The 20,337-nt window shown below is 44.9% G+C and overlaps 1 protein-coding gene across 1 annotated transcript in view; it reads left to right on the top strand.

The window, feature by feature from the left end:
- The window catches only part of LOC308185686 (uncharacterized protein), a 41,683-nt gene extending 25,184 nt beyond the window's left edge, over positions 1 to 16,499 (top strand). The window contains exons 4-8 of the transcript XR_013943593.1: positions 1,196 to 1,329; positions 4,035 to 4,294; positions 5,282 to 5,347; positions 10,743 to 10,904; positions 13,280 to 16,499. The gene's annotated coding sequence lies outside the window, so the exon portion shown is untranslated. The remainder of the gene's footprint in view (positions 1 to 1,195; positions 1,330 to 4,034; positions 4,295 to 5,281; positions 5,348 to 10,742; positions 10,905 to 13,279) is intronic.
- Positions 16,500 to 20,337: the final 3,838 nt, after the last annotated feature.

The following is a 20,337-nucleotide window of genomic DNA, read 5'->3' as shown; positions in this document are numbered from 1 at the left end:
AGGAAGATGAGAAACATAACAACTGTAATGATTTAAAAAAATGCTGTTCTTGTGGAAAGAATGGCAAAGTGTTCATTGGTGAGAGCCTGCCAGTGAAACCAGTCTGCTTCCACTATTTATGCCGGACAGAGGCGAGACAGAGCAGTGTTCAGAAAAAGCAGCAAGGCACGCTAACCTTATTTTACCATCCTTTTGGGGACTTGGGAAACCCAAAGCACAGCATCAGTGTTTAAGGATTACTTTCAGTTTTAGCTCAAAGAAGAGGCCAAGGGCTTTGCTTGCAAGGCTTTGGATGCCACCGCCCATCCCACCCTGCTCCTCTCCAGCCTCTGCCACGCACATCCAGCCCCTCAGCAGCGACGCAACGTGGCTCCCGGCACGCCGGGTGCTGTACCACCAGCCAGAGCTCTGCCCGCCAGCACAGGGACCCACAGAGAGGGTCCCGGAGCCGTGCTGGTGCCCAGGCATTAGAGAAATGAAGAGGCTAGTCTTCAATGTATATCGCAGCCACCCTAAGGATTTTATATAGCGATGTGCAGAAAAGGTTAATTTCAGCCTTTCATTCAAAATATGTTAAAAGCCCAGATAAAGAAAGAGGGAGAGAATAGGAGAGAAGGGGAGACAAGGGGAGACAAGGGGAGACAAGGGGAAAAAGGGGGAGAAAAGGGGAGGGAGAGAAAGGGATAGAACAGGCTATCCCTGCCCATGGCCAGGGGTTGGGACTAGATGATCTTTAAGATCCTTTCCAACCCAAGCCATTCTGTGATTCTATGAACAAAGAAAAAGAGAGAAAAATGCAGAGAAAGAGAGAGAGAGAGGGAAAGGGAGAGAAAGCGGTAAGGGGAGCGAAAGAGCGGAGGTTGCACACGCACACTGGGTCAAGCAAGGGTTTAGAATATTTTGAGTAATGCAAACAACCGATAACCAAACCTGTAACTGCAGCGACTGAAGTTGTAACAGGCACTACTACGAAGCAGTGCCAGCTGGCAGCAGCTGAGCAGGTGAGAAGGCGCCTGTCTGCTGTGCAAACCCTGCTTGTTTTATTTTCCCTCCAGTTTTCCCCCTTCACCCTCCTTTCACTAAAAGCTGTTACATCATGTCATAAACGTAGAGCATATGTAGGACAGGGTAGGAGCTGGCATTTTGGTATTTATTCATGTACTCTGTGACATCCAAATCCTATTTTGACCCACAGGTTATTACAAAACTCTATAGCGAAGCAGTGGACTGGAGTTTGGCTGGGGTAAGTAGTGCAGGCTGCAGCTGGTGCCCCAGATGAACCTTCTCGCCCTTGCTTTGGTATGGAAAGGTCTGCACAATGGCTACAAGGTAAACATCTTTTCATTTTCATCTGATTTTAAACAATAAAAGGAACTTCTTTCTCTTTTTGGCTGGAGATTTTTAGAAGACATAACACTCATCACAGAAAAAAAAAGTATAAAACTGATGTTCTGTATTTATCCTGTAGAGATGAAAAAAGTGTTTCTTTAGAATTAAATACACACACACACACAGACAACAAAAACAAACAAACAAATTAAGTCATCCCAGAATTTAAATTTTTGCTAATTTCACTACTTCCTACTTTGCTGCACTGCAGGCAGTGATGCTACAGAGCTGTAGTAGCACCCATTTAACATCAGGTATAACTGTCATATGTGTTGTAAGCACCATCTTGTAGCAATGCTGCAAATTAGTTAGAAAAGCTAATATACTCTGTTTTAAGACAGAAAAAAATGGTTTGTTTATCCATTAAATGATTTGGTTGACCCCACGTGAACTGCTGTGTTCAGCTCTGGGGCCCCCAGCACAAGAAGGACATGGAGCTCTTGGAGCGAGTCCTGAAGGGGGCCATGAGGATGAACAGAGGGCTGGAGCACCCCTCCTACAAAGACAGGCTGAGAGAGCTGGGGTTGTTCAGCCTGGAGAAGAGAAGGCTCCGAGGTGATCTCACAGTGGCCTCCCAGTACCTAAAGGGGGCTACAGGAGAGGTGGGGAGGGACTGTCAGGGAGTGGAGTGATAGGACAAGGGGGAATGGCTTTAAGCTAAAAGAGGGTAGATTTAGATTAGATATAAGGAAGAAATTCTTTACCGTGAGGGTGGTGAGGCAGTGGAACATGTTACTCAGAGAAGCTGTGGATGCCCCATCCCTGGAGGTGTTCAAGGCCAGGCTGGATGGGGCTTTGGGCAACCTGATCTAGTGGGAGGTGTCCCTGCCCACGGCAGGGGGGTTGGAAGCAGATGGTGTTTAAGGTCACTTTCAATCCAAGCCATTCTGTGATCTCTGCATCACTGAAATCTGAGACTCGGCCTAAATATTACTTTAATAAAAACATTGTTTAAATACAGGCACTCTAGCCTGAATCATAACATACAAGGATTCACTTCTAGTGTATCACTTTAGCTACATTTCAACGGCAAGATCTGGTCTAAATCACAAAATAATTTCCATTTTTGAGCAATCAGTTTCATGATGCATAGAAAAATTTCTTCAAGCTTTTTTTAAGAGAGAGAGAAAGAGAGAGGAAAAAGTTATTGATTTGGCTACGCTGAGAGAAGATCCACAGTACAATAGATAGTCTACTAAGGTTCATCTTTTGACTTTTTATTCCTCAGTGGAGCAAAGGAGGGAGACCTGAACAATTAGTTATTTTTTCATGCTCAATAACACATTTGTTAGTAATGAAACTGGAATTTTATAAATAAAATAAAATAAAATAAAATAAAATAAAATAAAATAAAATAAAATAAAATAAAATAAAATAAAATAAAATAAAATAATGCACAAGTTGATTATACATTAAGTTAATGTTGAATTGATGCACAAGCTACTGTTGGAAGGACTGCTAGCATACTTTGTATGACCCATCATTAAAAAAGCTTTGTATTTCATAATCATAGAACCACAGAATGCTCTGGGTGGGAAGGGACCTTGAAGACCACCTGGTTCCAACTCCCCTCACCATGGGCAGGGACACCTCCCACCAGACCAGGTTGCCCAAAGCCCCATCCAGCCTGGCCTTGAGCGCTTCCAGGGATGGGGCATCCACAGCTTCTCTGGGCAGCCTGTGCCACTGCCTCACCACTTAGGAGTAAAGAATTTCCTCCTTATCTGTAATCTAAATCTCCCCTCTTTTAGTTTAAAGCCATTCCCCTTCATTCTATCATTATCTGCCTGAGAGAAAAAATGTGTGGTTTTTGGTATGTGCTAGATTTCAGGCACATTTTGTCTTTGGATTTTGAAACAACACGGATATCAAGCCATGTAGGATTCCCCAAACCTTACAGTACCAGAGCATTTCAGTGTCTTTTGTCTCTTTTCCATGTATATATATATAGAATATTTAATACATATATTAAAGAAATTAGATATACTCTACTTTTCTCAAGTTTGCAGATCACTGACATCCACCTAGCTGTGTAATCACACACTTAAATTAACAAGTGAGATTGATCTGTTTGGTATTGTACTCTACTGCCCAAAGCAGACGTACTTTAATACTACATTTCTCACTCCATCACTTGGTGTTACACTTTCCGCTTTGCCAGAAACACGGCGGGATGCAGAGTGAGGCGTCCAAGAGCGATGGGCTTCTCGTAATGGCCAAGCACAAAGGTGGTTCTTTCTCACACAGCTTTCTGCTGCACCCATCTATCTCCAATGGTGAACCAAGGATTTGAGCTCTTCCCTCCTGGTGATCTGCCAGAGCTTGCAGGGGGTACGGTTTCTGGCTGCATCCTCCCACTCATTGTAGTCATTCAGGGGAGAACATATTGGGCTTCCTTGTCTCTTACAGAGAGTTTTCATTGAATTTTCTAACCTCTCACAAGCCGCATAACATGCTATTAGAATAAGCAGTTACATTATTTTCCTAATGTCATTTGTCTTTGCATAAGAACAAATGTCGGGTGCTGTACATGTTGCAGCACTGGTTTATATTTGCATGGTAATTGCCTAAGCAAATTACAGCACATGAGTAAGCAGAAGAAGAGCGGAGAGAGGGCTTCTCACCCGGATTAAATTTTTCCACAGCTAGTGTGACATCTGCTCATCCCTGAGCTTGCCTTAGGATGGATCTTGCTGACACAGCAGCATAACACTGAACTGTTTGGCATTATCAGTCTGCTGAGGTCCCCACAACATCGGCTGTGTCAGAGCACTTGAATTCATGAAGAAGCCGACTTCATCTGTGACTGAAAATACCAGATCTCTCCATTTACTGCTGTTCCCCAAGCATCCATCTCTAAATTCACAGCTTTAACCTCTCAGCACCTACAACTGTGAGAACAGAGGTAAGGAAACCACTAGGACTATTGACTTCTTACACAGAGATGGGAAGATGTCCTAAATAAAAATGAGGGGGTCTTCAAATCACTCTGGTTTTGGGCAGGGGACAAGAGCTGGAAAGAGAGTTTTTGGGGAAGAATGGTTGGAGATACGGTGAAGCTTCACTGCCGCTTGGTCACTGCTGAATTTTGTGGTGATAACAAAAGTTTGGGGGCTACAGACAAAGGTGGGTAACAATCCCAGAAGCTGGGAATTGGGGGACACCTCCAAACAGACTACTATCTTATTTTAGTCCCAAGGTTTATGTCGCTAACAATCGTGTTGGCCAATACTAACGTAGTGTCACTGATGATGGCAGCAATGCTTATATCACAGAAAAGAGGCCCTGAATGATGATTCAATATTTTCCTTTACAATCTTTCCAAAATAATTTTCAGCAGCGCATTACCTGTTTGAGTGCACCATTTTACATCTCTCTAGAGCTGCATCAATAAAGACCTAATGTTCTGCCTCTCCAAATGCCTCTCAGATATTGAAGAAAAAACATAATATACACCACAAATAGTGAACTTTTTATGTTCTCTCTTGTCAACAGTTCACTCTCACTCCAGCCAGCATCAATCTCTGTTACTCTCTTGACACCATTCTGTTATGAGGTTTAAAGTGTGCCTGCTACTTCACTGTGCAGGGATAGATCAAAAAAAAAAAAAAAAGAGAGAGAAGAGAGAGAGAGACCAAGGGGAGGAAATAATAGCTCTGTAGTGAAAATAAACACAGCCTTAGATGCAGGCAGAGTCGGGATGAGCAGATGCATGCACTCCCAGTCACGCTGCAGAAGGCAGCTTACGCAGCTCGGCTCACACTGAGACGCTTTGCATGATCAGCATCAAAGCATTCACAGCTCTGCCCCAAATTTCACTATTTCGTTTCTCAATTCGCACCTTTTTTTTTTCTTATTTTTTTTTTTTTCCCATTGGATTTGAAACCTGAAGGTGAGGATGGAGGAGCCCACGGGAGCTGCGAGGCTGCCAGAGAGGCTGCAGAAGGGGCTGCAGCGGGTACGTGGGCGAGGGAGGGAGGCTGGGGAGCTGTGGGAGGCTGGCGAAGGGCAGCGAGGGAAACTCCAGCAGGGAAACCACAGCCAGGGAGACGGGCAAGGAGGATAAAGAGGTGGCATCAAGCAGACAGATCTACAAGCCGTTTGGTCTCAGCTGTGCTGCGACACCCTCGCTAAGATACGCGGAGTGGTTGGGATGTCTGGCTGCACGGCGAGGGTTGCCCAAGGTGCTCTCACCATATGGCACAGGAGCTCCTAGCGAAAGCCAAGGGCAGCTCGCTGTTAGCTCACGCCTGTAAAACTCAAAGGATGCACGCTGGCAAATGAGTACGGCATACTGAAGGTGGAGAAGTGTCTGACTTCCAGTGTTTGCTCTCTCAAACCCAACATTACTTATGCTTCATGAACACACACATTCAAACACATCTGAGGAAATTTGAGGAAGACTACTACAACTTACTGAAAAAGTCGCATTCTCAGGTTGTCATCAGAGTGCCGTGTTAAAACTTTTACTTGCTTAGAAAATGAGAAATGTGATAAAAACGCATTCAGACTTAATTAGCTATGGTATTCCTGGTATAAAGGACAAAACTCAGGTTGATCTACTCATATGAAAACACCAAATGTGATATCTTTTATTTTTTTTCTTTTTAAAAAATATTCTCTTAAATGTGTGGGTTTTTTTCTTTTTTATTTTTTTTATTTTTATTTTTTATTTTTTAACCCCTACTCTCGGCATAGTTGGCAATCAGTGGTGGGTGGTATCACAGAATCATAGAATCATAGAATATCCCAAGTTGGAAGGGACCCATAAGGATCATCAAGTCCAACTCCTGGCACCGCACAGGTCTACCCAAAATTTTAGACCATGTGACTAAGTGCACAGTCCAATCGCTTCTTAAATTCAGACAGGCTTGGTGCCGTGACTGCTTCACTGGGGAGCCTGTTCCGGTGTGCGACCACCCTCTTGGTGAAGAACCTCTTCCTGATGTCCAGCCTAAACTTCCCCTGCCTCAGCTTAACACCGTTCCCGCAGGTCCTGTCACTGGTGATAACAAAGAATAGGTCACCTGCCTCTCCACTGCCCCTCGCGAGGAGTTGTAGACTGCGATGAGGTCCCCCCTCAGCCTCCTCTTCTCCAGGCTGAACAGGCCCAGTGACCTCAGCCGCTCCTCATATGTCTTCCCCTCTAGGCCCTTCACCATCTTCGTCGCCCTCCTCTGGACACTCTCCAACAGTTTCATGTCCTTTTTGTACTGTGGTGCCCAGAACTGCACACAGTACTCGAGGTGAGGCCGCACCAGCGCAGAGTAGAGCGAGACAGTCCCTTCCCTCGACCGACTAGCGATGCCGTGCTTGATGCACCCCAGGATACGGTTGGCCCTCCTGGCTGCCAGGGCACACTGCTGGCTCATATTCAACTTGCTGTCAACCACAACCCCCAGATCCCTCTCTGCGGGGCTGCTCTCCAGCGTCTCGTCGCCCGGTCTGTACGTATAGCCAGGGTTGCCCCGTCCCAGGTGCAGGACCCGGCACTTGCTTTTGTTAAACTTCATGTGGTTGGTGATCGCCCAGCTCTCCAATCTGTCCAGATCTCTCTGCAAGGTCTCTCCACCCTCAGCCAAGTCCATAACTCCTCCAAGTTTGGTGTCGTCGGCAAATTTGCTCAAAACACCTTCTAGTCCTACATCCAAATCGTTTATAAAAACATTGAAGAGGACTGGCCCTAAAATGGAGCCTTGAGGAACCCCACTAGTGACCATCCTCCAGCCAGATGTGGCCCCATTTACCACAACCCTTTGAGCCCTGCCAGTCAGCCAATTGCTCACCCATCGTATGATGTTTTTGTTTAGCTGTATGCTGGACATTTTGTCCAGTAGGATCGTATGGGAAACCGTGTCAAAAGCTTTGCTGAAGTCCGAAAAGATCACATCAGCTGGTTTGCCTTGATCGACTAGATGGGTGATCTTATCATAAAAAGAAATCAAATTTGTTAGGCAGGACCTACCCCTCATGAACCCATGTTGGCTGGGACCAATGACTGCATTGTCCCCCAGGTGCGCTTCAATAACTTCAAGGATCATCCTCTCCGTAATTTTACCAGGGACTGATGTGAGACTGACAGGCCTGTAATTGCTAGGGTCTTCTTTCTCACTCTTCTTGAAAATTGGCACAACATTTGCCAGCTTCCAGTCCAATGGGACCTCTCCAGATTCCCAAGATCGTAGAAAAATAATTGAGAGAGGTCCCGCAATGACGCCAGCCAGCTCTTTAAGCACCCTGGGATGAATCCCATCCGGACCCATGGACTTGTATGGATCCAGGTGAAGCAGCAAATCCCGCACACATTCAGGGTCGGCTGGGAGTTTGTCATTCCCACCGTCATGGTCCTCCAGCTCAGGGTACCCTGGGTCCCGAAGCCCATCATCAGTGTTGAAGACAGAGGTGAAGATGGCATTAAACGCCTCTGTTTTGCCTATGTCATTGTCTGTGAGGAGACCCTACCCATCTAGTAGCGGACCTATGTTTTCTTTGGTTCTCCTTTTTCTGTTCACGTATCTAAAAAAAAACTTTTTTATTGTCTCCCACAGACATGGCCAGCTTCAACTCTAGTTGGGCTTTGTCCACACAAATTTTCTCCCTACAAACACGAACAGCACCCCTGTAGTCCTTCCTTGTGGCCTGACCCTCCTTCCAGCAGCCGTACACTTTATTTCTTCACCTGAGCTCCAGTAGAAGATCCCTGGTCAGCCAGGCTAGCCTTCTGCCCTGCTTGCCTGATTTCCCATATTTTGGAATCGCCTGATCTTGTGCTTTTAGGAGGCAGTGCTTAAAGATTGTCCAGTGCTGATGGACGCCAATGCCTTCAAAAGCAGTTTCCCAAGGGACCTTGCTGACTAGTTCCCTGAGCAGCCTGAAGTCTGCTTTCCCCATATCCAGGGCTGAAGTTTTGGTGACAGTTTTCCTTCTGTCACCATAAATTCTAAACTCAACCATTTCATGGTCACTATGACCGAGACGTCCGCCAATTGCCACATCTCCCACAAGATGTGGTAGTATGTTCTGCTGTCGTTTATTCCCCTTAAGAAGAAAACAAAAAGATCGGGGCCACCCATATCTAACGTAGGGTTTTGTTTGTTTGTTTGTTTGTTGTTTTGTTTTGGTTGGTTGGTTGGTTTTTTTTACACAAGCAGTTTGGAAGAGTGAGGCTGCTTTCTCTTCCCTTGCTCTCCCACATCCCACTTGCTTTTCCTGCTGTGAAGGAACATTTTCCTTCCAAATGGCTAGGCTGACTCTGCTCAGTGCATCACTTGTTATCCAGGTTTCTCTGTGAATAATAGGCAGCAGAGTGTAAAGTGCATGGGTTGGAAAGTGACTCCTCTTCCTTTATTAGTTACAGATGAAAGCAAGGAAACCCAGAGTCTTCCATATTAAAAAGTGTAGCTTCAGCAGAGCCGTTCCCATAAAGCCTCCTCTGAGTCTTAGGCAAGAAAGTCAACGAATGACCAGGAAATATCAAAGCAAAGTCCACACATTAAGGGAATTCAGCTTCTGTTTCAGCCAGCTCAGCATCACTGTGTTTAGGAGGCAGATCCACAGGCTCAGACCTTTCTCAGCAGTCCTGGGCAGATCCAACTCTTGGAAGCCGCCTCCTGCATATCTCTGCATGTAAGAGAGTAAATATGTTCTCCCCCTTATGAGTTTGGGGGAAAGACTCCCTGATCAGACACTAAAGCAAGACCTCTTGACCAGAAACAGTCTATAATACCTTTTCTTCTATAACTAGCTAGCTCCTGACATAACCCCGTGTGCAGAGTGGGTATCTTACGCTTGGTGATAACAGTGCTTTTACCTAGTCATATCCCTCTGGGTACCTCCCGTCCCTTCACCATGTTAGCCCAAAGTTATGGCTACAAGCTCCAACCAACCAGGAAAGTAACAGCATCTCACAGTCCAGTAATATAGGTGGTGAAACAGCGGTGGGACTCTACATGCAGATAAACTCTGTACACAAATAATCAAGTGTGTAATTGCTGGTGTATGATCTCTGATATCTAAACCACACCTTCTGAAAACTTAAGCTATCTATCAAAGTCACAACACCAGAAAGAAAACCCACCAAACCTGTTGTGGCTTGCCTTTGGTACCCTCTGACACCTCCAGCCAGGGGCCCTCACTCACAAGACTCCTGTTACAGCCGTGGTTGGGCTCCTCGGTGTGACTGGTCTCGGGGCTGATGTATGGGATCTGGCTTTTACATTGTGTTCATTTTCAAACCAGCTCAAACAGCGGTTGCATCCACAGAGCCTCTAAAAGTCATCCATGGACCTTCCCCAGGTGCAGGTAGCCCCCCTGGGGACTGTGCAGCCCACCACATAGTTGTTCCAGTTCATGGTTCAATTCTCTGAGGGCTATGTGATAAGCAGAGCATTTACAGCCTTCACAAGCCAACTTCTTGGCTGTGCAGTCACCCATTTCATTTACAGATGAAACAAGAGAGTTGAGAGCTGGGGGAAAAAATAGGAAATGTCATTTCTGGGTATCCTCGGTACACCTGGGCAGTGCAAGTCTTTCTGCTCCCCCATATTCGCGCTTGCTCTTCCAGTCTGGTCTTGGTGATAACTCCTTCCCCTTGGCTGGATGTTGCCATTCTCTGCCCTCGTTAAAACTTGCTCTCTGAGCACTGTTATTGGGCTGCAGCTGCCCAGGCAAAACTGCTCTGTTGGTTACTGTCCTTAAAGGACTATTTCAGCTCCTTGGTCTCCCTTTCCTGACATAAAACGGACAATTCAGGTTGCACTGAAAGTGATGGAGAGTCTGTACAAAGGAATAAATGCATATTGCAGGGTTCCCTCACCAGCCACAGCCAAGGGTCCCTTTGCAGCCTGGGTTAGAGCAGTGTGTGTTGCCATGCCCAACGTGCAGCAAAGAAAAATGCTCAGACACCGATCATCTGGCAGCCAGTGGCAACTTCTTGTACCACCTCTGAGGAGCATGAAACAGAGCACACATAATCAAGGAAACCATGGCACATCCAGTTTTATTCTGGCCCTAATTCTCATGTTTGCCAATTTTATCTCTTAAAAATAATTATGATTACACATTCTATTCACCAGCGTATTTGTTTTATCAAACCTGTTTTTCTTGTTACAATAGCATGTGATCCATCAACTATCGAATACAATTCAAAAAAAAAAAAAAAAGTAACTCTGCAAGCAACTCTGTGCACACATTCCAAGGCTGTGATAATATCACAAGCCACGAGAGCTTTGCCTTTTGAGGGAGTATCATTTTGTCAGAACAACTGGGTGTGGGTGCCTTTGGGTTAAACATGAGTTTTGTGTTTTTGTAGGGTGTTTTGGACACATTTTTTGATTCCCTTCCTGTGTTTTTAGGATAGGAAGGAAGCTTCTGAGTGCCGAATGCTGCATCTAAACATGTGACTAATTACACCAGAGCCCAGCAGTTCCGTGGCTGGTAGGAAGAAACAGTTCTGAAAATGAATGTCTCCAGGATCACCCCAGCATGGGCGTGTTGACAGCCTGATGGTATTTAAGGTGCTTGTTCTGGAAACTTTCTTCCTAAAGTCCTTCCTTACTAGGCAATTTGCATTAACTGTGGTCCATTTCATTAAAGATCTCCCTTTTACTTTCCAATGCAGTTTGGAACATGTAATATTGACCTCCCAGGAGCAGCTCTCCTGATTTGCAGTATTACTGGATTTCCAAGTAACTGCACATTCCAGCTCATCCTATGGTCTCTCGTGTATCTATTGGACCAAGAAATATATCTTAGTGGTTTTATACCTGCTGGATGCATTCAGGAGAGTACCTGCACAATAATTTTAAGTTTTAACATTTATTGTTTAAATTTATGAGGTCTTATTTAAGGTTGTGTTTCAAAAGTACATAACGCTTCAGTGTTTTTGTCTCCTTTCCTTCCTGGCCTTTGCATGCCAGGTATTTTTGTCTGCTTTTCCTGCTGACTACTGCCTGCCGACTGCTTATTGCTATGGCACAGAATATACCCCACCTGTCACAAGCATTTTTTAACAGAGTTGGAGCTGAATATTGAATGCGGCCATGCCTTATGCAGAGGAGTTTTAATTATTCTTCTGTCTATGGAAGAGGGGAGTAGGGCCAGGATGAGGAGGACGGGATTGTCAGAAAGATAGCTGGAGGGAATCAGAATATATCATTACCTAAGGGAGTGGTATCCTCAGTCTTCATCTACTTTAATTCTCTCACCAGACACATCAAATGACAGTGCTGTAGGGCTTAAAAAAATTGGGGCAAAGCTGGGGCAGCGGGTGGCTGATAATGACAGCCTGTCTAAATGTCTGAGTGGCAGACAGGTGGGGAGAAAGAAGTTTGTGGTATGGGCTAGCTAAGGTGGAGTGATAATGTATTTGTTTTTTATCTGCTTTCTTTCCTGAGCAGGGTTTGGCAGCTGGTTAAGCTGGCTAGCTCTACATGGGCTTCACAATTCTGCTTTTTTTTTTTTTTTTTTCAAAGAAAAGCGAAATTTTGGCAACTTCAGCTTGCCTGCAACTGAATGCTATTGCATGGAGCACAAGAATGAACAACTTGAGTGACTCTTGCTTCGCTGGCAGAAGCAAGTGGCGGCTGCAATCTGATTTCCCTCCATGTTTCCTACAGGAGACCTGAGTGAGGAGACATTGCAGGAGGAATTACTGGGGCAGAGGAGGCGCCCTCCAGGAGGGATGCAGCTGTGGTTCTGCCCATCTTTCTTTCCAATACAAAAAACAATCTATCCCACATCCATCTCACTATTTACAGGGGGAAATTTCCTACTCGCTGGGCAGAGCTGACACATGTTCCTCTGGTTCCTTGAGCTCCTGTGGCACATGCATGCTGGTGCCACAGCCCCAGACAACCCTCAGAACCCACTCTGACCCCCGAGCCCTGCGAGGCTGAGGGGTGCTGGAGCACCCAGCACAGCCCCCAGCCCTGGCACGTCCCACCAAACCTCGTGGCAGGTGAGGGGTCTCCTCGGCTCGGGGCTTCCCTTCACGGCCCAGACTTGGTGATGGCCATGAGCTGGCAGTGGTGCTGCCCCGTCGCTTTAGCGTAGGAGGTGACTCCAGACCCCAAAAGCTCTTCTTCACCAGTGAAAGGGAACAGGTGGAGAGGTGAGGAGGGTGCACATGGAAGGGTGAGGTTGCTCTTACTCAGCTGTGTCTATTTAAAAGTTAGACATTTAGCTAGGGTAGTCATAAGCCTCCACCTATAGACAAAGAAGAGGAACAGGCACTTCCAGGATCACTGAAGCCACCTGAGATGTATTAGAGAGCACCTCTGGAAGATGCTTCATCCCACCCAGCACTTTCTCCACAGCCTAGAGAGGGAGGCCAGAAAACTGTCTGTCTAACTTTCAGGTAGCATGCAGTGTAGATAAAAATAAACTTGGGTATGAGTTTCCTTTCAATACTATTCCCCAGATGTCCTTCTAAAACATTGTTGATTTTTTCTTTTTTTTTTAATGTTAACTGTTATCTGAAGCCAAATATTTATTTAGTATTGAAACAGGTCAAGACAGCTATTACATATCTGCCTGTGGATTAGGAGCAGTTCTGTTACAGGTAAGACAATTAATGCATCATTCCCATCATGTGCCGTGGTAGCCGTTTAGTCAGTCTATCACAGATATCACAGAGCCCATGATGTCCCAGGGGAAGACTGTCAAAGGTTTTTTCTCTTCTGCTCCCTGCTGTTTAAGCGGCCAGCAAAGAATTGCTCAGATGTAAAGGTGGCTGGCTTTATACAAATACACAGAGCATAGCACCTAGACTCTCTGAAGTCACCCTCTACTTAAGATTTGCAAATGGTAGTTAGCAAGTATTTCCTTACCAACAAAGTGTTTGCAAAAAGCTCACCGCCAATGATCCTAATTTCTGTTCTCTGGGTTGCAGGTCCTGAGACACTGCGACTATCTCCTGAATAGATGTGAGAGCACACACAGAGAGTAAGATCTGCATTTCTGTCCTGGCCTAGGACCACAGAGAGATAATGTCATGCAAAGACCAAAAAGCAAAACAAACAGCAAAATGACATTTCCTTCCCTATATGCCTTACAATCTTGATGTTAAAAAAGACACAATAAGCAGGCACTGAAGGGAGTATGAGAAAAATAGTAGTAATGGACAGCTTGTCAGGCAGTACACACTGCACATCTGCAGCCCGACTTATTCAGGCTTCTGCAAACGTCATGGAAGAAAAGAGCTTGATGGAGACGAGCTGGCATTCTGCAGAGGCTTGCAGCGGGCACCCCAGCACCAGGGCAACATGGATTTTCTGAAAGCCAAACATGAAGCTCTCTGCTCCTTCAGAGAAAGGCAGAGAAGTTTCAGCAGGGCAATTCCAAAATGGCGTCTTTTGTTGCCCAGAGTAAGACTTTTAATTCTCAGAAGAGGACAGGATACAAAACATACCTCCTCTCCTTGGCAGAGCTGTTGCCCATCTCTGGCAGCTCCCCACCCAGCTGTCTTCCACAAATCCCACTCCAAGGCGCCAAATTTCCAGCATACCCATGGATCAGATTTTGATGTTAGAACTATGACCTTCAGCATTATCATATCCCAGTCTCTGGCTGTAGACCAAAGGCACTGACAGGCCCTGCAGAAAGACAAATAGAGGGCTGTCCACATGTATTTCAGCAACCTGTAGGACATCATCTTTCTAGGCTGCCTCAGACTGTGCCCTGCCAGTTTCCATGCTGCAGCACACTGGGTGCTAAGCCTGCTCTTTTCTAAAGAAGAGCAAAAAGGATGAAGTTTTACAACAAGATCCACAGGACAGGTGCTACAATGAAGAACAAGTTCCAAGTATCTACAGCATTCAAACAAGCCACACGGGTGAGTGCTGGAGGACTCCCTCATGGGAGACCATCACTGAAACAGTGCAGTTCGGGATGGAAAGAAAAAGCTTTAGGGCTAGCCCCGCTGCCTTCCATCAGCCCATATGCACAGCTGTGGGGAAGGAAACTGCAGCTCTTTGCCCTTCCTCATTAGCCCAACCTGTTCACCTCCTATCCTCTGTGGGCCGGTGGCATTGGTGGCTCAGGCTGGAGGAGTAGAAGAGAGGTGCTAGTGGCTCGTGAGTGGCTCATCTGCTTTTCAGAGACTCGGTGCAGGTGTTTATTTGCTTCAGGTATAGCTTAATGTTCAATCCCTGCAATGATCAGAGAGCATGGAGATATGTGTAAACAAGCAAAAAGGCCGCAAACATCTCTCCTGTATTCAAACAAACATTTGTACATCTCCCTGTCCCCTTTACCCCGTCCTTAGCTGTGTGTATCTTAGGAGTAATAACTAGACACGACTTGCTTGCTTATTTATTTACATGCTAGATTTATGTCTCACGGGGGTCCATATTGCCCCACTCATGGCAAAAGCCAGGGAAACATGAAGTTGTGCTTAAAATATAACTTGTAAGTCACCCACAGAGCGGGAAAGAGTCCAACATATAGTTACTCTGTTCTCTCCTTCATTCCTAAATGGAGGGAGCTGGTTTTAAAGCAAGCAAACCCATTACACATCCATGGTAACTGGAGGCAAACTGTATTATCAGCTTCCAAAAAGAGAAAACCTGTTTTAAGAGGACTGTTCCTTTGCACAAGCCCGTGTGTTTGTCTAGGTCCCAGATGAGTTTGATACTGGGGTCTTTGGTGACATGTGAGTGGCTGCTGGCACCAGCGTGGCCAGACAGGAGAGACGTCCTGTTTCAGCCCAGCACCCCAAAAAGGTGGTGTTTGGTTGGCCACTGCCTCTGAGCAGTTGGGCCCAGGGACACGGCTCAGGGGCGGAATATGGTGTGTTGTATCTTGGCCTCGGTCTGTGAGGGAATTCCAAATTGCTGGTCCCTTCTGTCTTTTGTCTTTGCAGCGAAATGAAACACATTTTCCAGTAATTAAAAAAATACTTTCTTAGAGCATTCCTATCTGCATTTTTCATTGCATATAGTGCTGCCAAAATGTGCACAGCCAACCCTATCTGTTAAAAAGGGGTGTTAAAGACTTAGAAAGAGCATATAATTTTCAGAAGCTGTAGACCAAAGGGCCAGCAGACAAAAGCCTACACGATCAGAACTTCTTCAGGGCACATGTGCTAACTTATTCAGGAATGAACAAACTCTGCTTTATCCTGTTGTTCCTCAGTTTGCACAGAATAAACATTCCAGACTGATGCACATCATCCACAAAGGCCCTTTTCTGGCTCAGGGGACCTGGGGCTGTATTGTGTTTTGTTTGGTCCTAGACCTGAATGCAAAACGCTTCAATAATCACTCGTTTTCTAAGCAGCAGCAAAAATGTAACCTGCACTCCAAAAATGGCACCCAGGTGTATCCCACCCCATAAGGAGAGGCGCAGCTACTTAGCCCTGTGCTGCAACACACTCCCTCCTCCCTCCTGATACCCTCCTGCCTGACAGGCTGGGGGACTAGCATGTCTTAAATCCCTCTCCCTCCCTTTTTTGCCACAGCACGCAGACTTAGAGATGAGCCCCTTCGTTTTCTGAAGGGCTTCAATGAAAGGACAATTCATTCACTGGTTGCTGGCCCTCGGCCCTGGATCTGGTCATTCATTCGAGCCAAACTCGCCCCTTGGGCATGGGCTAACGTGGTCACACAATGACTTCATGGCAATCCTGCCCACCGAGCTGAGAGCACAATTTAGCTGTTAGAGCTGACACAAATCCCGATGCAAAGTCTTTCCTTTGTTCTTTGTTATCTCAGAAAGAATTTCAGCCTCCCTTGCAGCTGTTATTTTTATCCAACAATAACAACACTTTTGTGGTCTTTACAAAAAATTAAAATCTGCCAAAAAACTCTGCTTGAAATAGCACCGTACAGGGTTTAAAGTATCATTTCTATTGCATTACAGCTTTTGTGCATCATGCTTAACTCCATGGGATGCCTTTTTATATGCTGATTTAGGTAGTTGCATTTCCTGTTGCAGCACTCAAAATAACACATATTTTTAAAATCTTCTCTCTAACTTCCAGTTGATAGACAAAAACGTAACATGAATGGCACAAAACCATGCTCTCATTCCTTTTCCAGTATTGGAGAATATTTTACTGTGCAAGTTTTTCTATTAAAATACAGGAAACTGTCTGTGGAATAATGTAGCATTCAGGAATGGCGAGGACAATGACTTCTAACCCTTCATAACTGCAGTGCCTGCGTAAGCACAGCCGTGCAGCAAGTCCAGCACATTGCCTAGGATAATGCCAAGAAAAAAAATAAATTAATTAATAAACAAATTAGCAAACAAACAAAGAAGTAAATCCTCCCTCATGATTAACTTAATGCTCCTACATTTAAATGAGCAACAAAGTAAATATGAATTGCTGGATTAATATTTTCTAGGCATAACATATTTTATGCCTCTATTTCATGCCCACAAAGATTTAATGAAATATTTAATTTTTTAAAATTATTATGTACCAAGTTAAAGTCTGTTTACATGCTTTGCTGCTCAAATATCCTTAAAATATTGTTAAGATTTTGCAAAAATGTGTCAGTCTGAAGATTGTACTCATATGCACACGCGCACACACACAAACAAGTTTAGGCTCATGATATTGTACAGCAGCTTGGTTTAGGGCACTGCCACGATTTGGATGTATTATTCCTGGCTCACTGAAATTACATTTTTGGTTGCTTATGGTCTGTGCTGGAAGATTAGCAGTTTTATGTAATTACTAGAGATGCTCCGCAGGCTGCACCAGGTTCCTGACCCCTTGCTGCTCACAGCCTCTCTGCAGCACAGCCCGGATGGGGAACACAGAGAGGGACACAGCAACAAAGCAACATGAGCAGGGAGAGAGAAGTCGTATGCAGTGGAGGGAAGGCAAAGCGGCATTGTCACAGCAACTGCAGTTGGTTTACATATCTGTGATGAGCTTCGAGAAAAAAAAAAAAAAGAAAGAAAAGAAAAAAAAAAAAGACCATCCATTGAACATAGGCCTAAATTCAAACAAGAGTGCCCTGAGACTTTCTTTTATTCATTATGACATGCCTCTGATTTTGGAGGAGTAGAGATTTTGGACTAGAAGGAGTGGAGATTGGACTAAAGATTGGAGTTTCCACATCTAAAGTAATTCTCATGGAAACAGATAATCACTTCTTAAGTTTCAAAAGGGTTCTGGGACTACTGCAGTGCTCTGCTTCAAGTGCAACTCAGATTCCTTGCCCATCTCACTGTGGGAGCAGAACTGATTGCTCCATGTATTTCAGACAGAGGGATATTGCTTAAGATAAGCAGAAAGTGTGATATAACGTGGACTCTGACTCCTTCCCTTGGTAGTCACCTGTTTGCCCTGTCCTGAAGGTGTGCTTTTCATTCTAGGATGTTCCAGAGAATGGAAAAATACCAACTTTGGTTTTGATAGTCAGGATGACCATTTGTTTTTGCTTTTTCTATAAAAGGAAAAGAGAATTCTTGGAATAAGATTAGGTCTATGGTAAGTAGGCTTATATATGGAGAACATGACATTTTCCACTAAAAAACATATGGACAAAATCAGAAACACTTTTGCAAAAATTCTTTCTGGACATCACAGAAAAAACAAAGTTATAATTATCATAGCAAGTTGCGAGAGAGCAATAAAATGTCCTGACATTTAAAATAAGATCATTTTGTGAGTGTATTTTATTTTCTGGTCTTCTAAATCTGTTCTGCCTCCTCCTTTTCTGTCACCTGGACTGTAACCTATTCAAGACAAGAAGAATATGCATTATGATTCAGGATGAACTCTATTCATATTAATTAACAATGGAACAGAAAGGTGCTGTTGAAGGGGGAAATGTCCTCACTAGGATGCGTCCTTGGCAGGAATTGTGTGTTTCTTTGCAGCAGAACCATTGTACAGGGAAAGACAAGACTTAAGAGGGACACAGCCTGCAGTCTGCAGAGCAGCACTAACCGCGTGGATCAGGAGCAGAGGTGCAACAGTGAAGACTGTGTACTGTTAACACAAGCTCCAGTGAAGACTTGGTTATAGTTAAGGCAGGAAGGCAGGACTCCTCTCACCTCACCTGGCTGTGTACGAGCACCCCACCCAAACTTGCCATCTGGGCTCCCTCCCTGATGTCAAGGGTGAGGGACAGGCACCCCGGTGGGTGATTTACCATGTCTGTTACGGGCACCTGCCCTAGGATAACATCACCCACCTCCTGAAGCTGCCGATCTCTTTCCACTGACTGCAGATGGAAGCTGGATGATAAAACCCCTGAGTCTAGTTTGTATCTTTATATGGTTAAAGCAGAATGAATCCCATGCAAGAAATGTCGAACAGAGACAGGTTACAGTCTAAATATCTCGTCTCTTCCAGAGATGTTAGCAATTCCCGGTGAAAAATGGTGACACAGCCACAGTGGTGGAAACATCTGTGAGAATGCTGAAGGAAGACGGTCTTTTTTGGCTGCTAGTCATGTGAACCTGCTCCGGGAAGCTGTAGGTAACATGGTCCTGGAAATGCCAGTGCTCTTCAGAGCCTGTTCTATACCCACATTACCTCTGTGACTATCCAAAAGGGAGCTGTGCTGGCAATAGGAACAAGAAGCTATTTTTGCCACACAGCATGAAAGGGCAGGATGACAGCTCTCCAGCAAGCTCCAGCTAGCTCCAGAAATTAACATTCTCCATTAACAGAGCGTATGGCAACACAACAGACACAACGAATTTGCCAAAGAATTCATTACAGTGGATTACCGTGGTGTGGATTGCATTGCTGTATAATGAGCCCTTTGTTAGGTGTGAGCTGCACATCCCTACATGAGAAGTTTGATCAAACATTTCATCGTTTTATATTTTCATCTCACTTTTTATTGAGAAGACTGCAATACAGATGTAAATATTGCCTTTGTTTCCAAAAAAAACTCCCATCTAACTCTAACGGAGAGGGACATACTGCCTCCTTTGCCATCCATATGTAGAAGTTGCACTGCAAGGGAATTCCTAGTGAAGCTCTTTTTGCATACGCCAGCCATATTTTCTTCCTAGATGTATCTATTAACCTGGTTTTGCTCCACCGAAGTCAGTGAAATAATTCCAGTGCTTCACTGATGCAGAGGAGATCAGAATCTGCTGGCTGTGACATTAGCCTTCAGATTGCCTGTTCAAGCAAGTCCCACATCATTAAGTATTTTTTTTTTTTTTATACAGAACAAACTACACTGCAGAGAGGGGGAGGTGGCTTTCTAGTTAAAGCTCCAGCACTTGTTTAAGGCCTCTTTGTGTTATTGTTTAGGAGGTTTAATGGCTAAACAGCTGTACTCAGCCTGTAACAGTGGATGACTGGGACTGGAGGACTCAGGAGACCCAGGGCTGGTGGGGCTGGCTTTATTGCCCCTCTTACAGGGAGTGTGGGCATGGAAGGAGCGATCCCCTGGTGGGACAGAGTTGTGTCCACCTCCCCACGCCATAACTATACAGACAACGTGGAGCTGCCCTGCGAGAGGCACTCAGCTAGTGTCTAGACTGCAAAACCCTCTCCAGAGAACATAATTGTATTCTGCTGTGTAAATCTAAATCTGTAATATAAATGCAAAGGGAACAGTTTAATGAAAATGGGTCTTTACATATTTGTGGGTATGGCTCAGTTTTAATAAACCATTGATATAATCACCAATAAGAAACAAAAACTGGCATCTGGTGACCCCATAATTTCAGAGATGTTATAATCAGAACAAGAGAGGCTATTTGGAGAGCTCCAAAGAATCTTCCCCCTTCCAGAACCAGATCTCTTGCTGATATCTTAGTTCCTCCTCTGAATAATAATGCTGAAGCTTTATTAGTTAATCAATAAGACATGATACCGGGTATGGTTATCATAAGATAATCACACCCTGGAGCATTTTGAGGCACAAGCCTTATGGCTCTAATCAGTTTGGGGTGAGATTATCTCTTGATAACCACACCCGTGGGGACCGGCTCATTTCTATTATGAGAAAATTTTATCGTTGG

Source organism: Anser brachyrhynchus (genome assembly GCF_964034855.1).
Source record: "Anser brachyrhynchus genome assembly, chromosome: Z".
Classification (NCBI taxonomy): Eukaryota; Metazoa; Chordata; class Aves; order Anseriformes; family Anatidae; genus Anser; species Anser brachyrhynchus.
The sequence above is the reverse complement of the archived record's forward strand: the minus strand, read 5'-3'. Positions and strand labels throughout refer to the sequence as shown.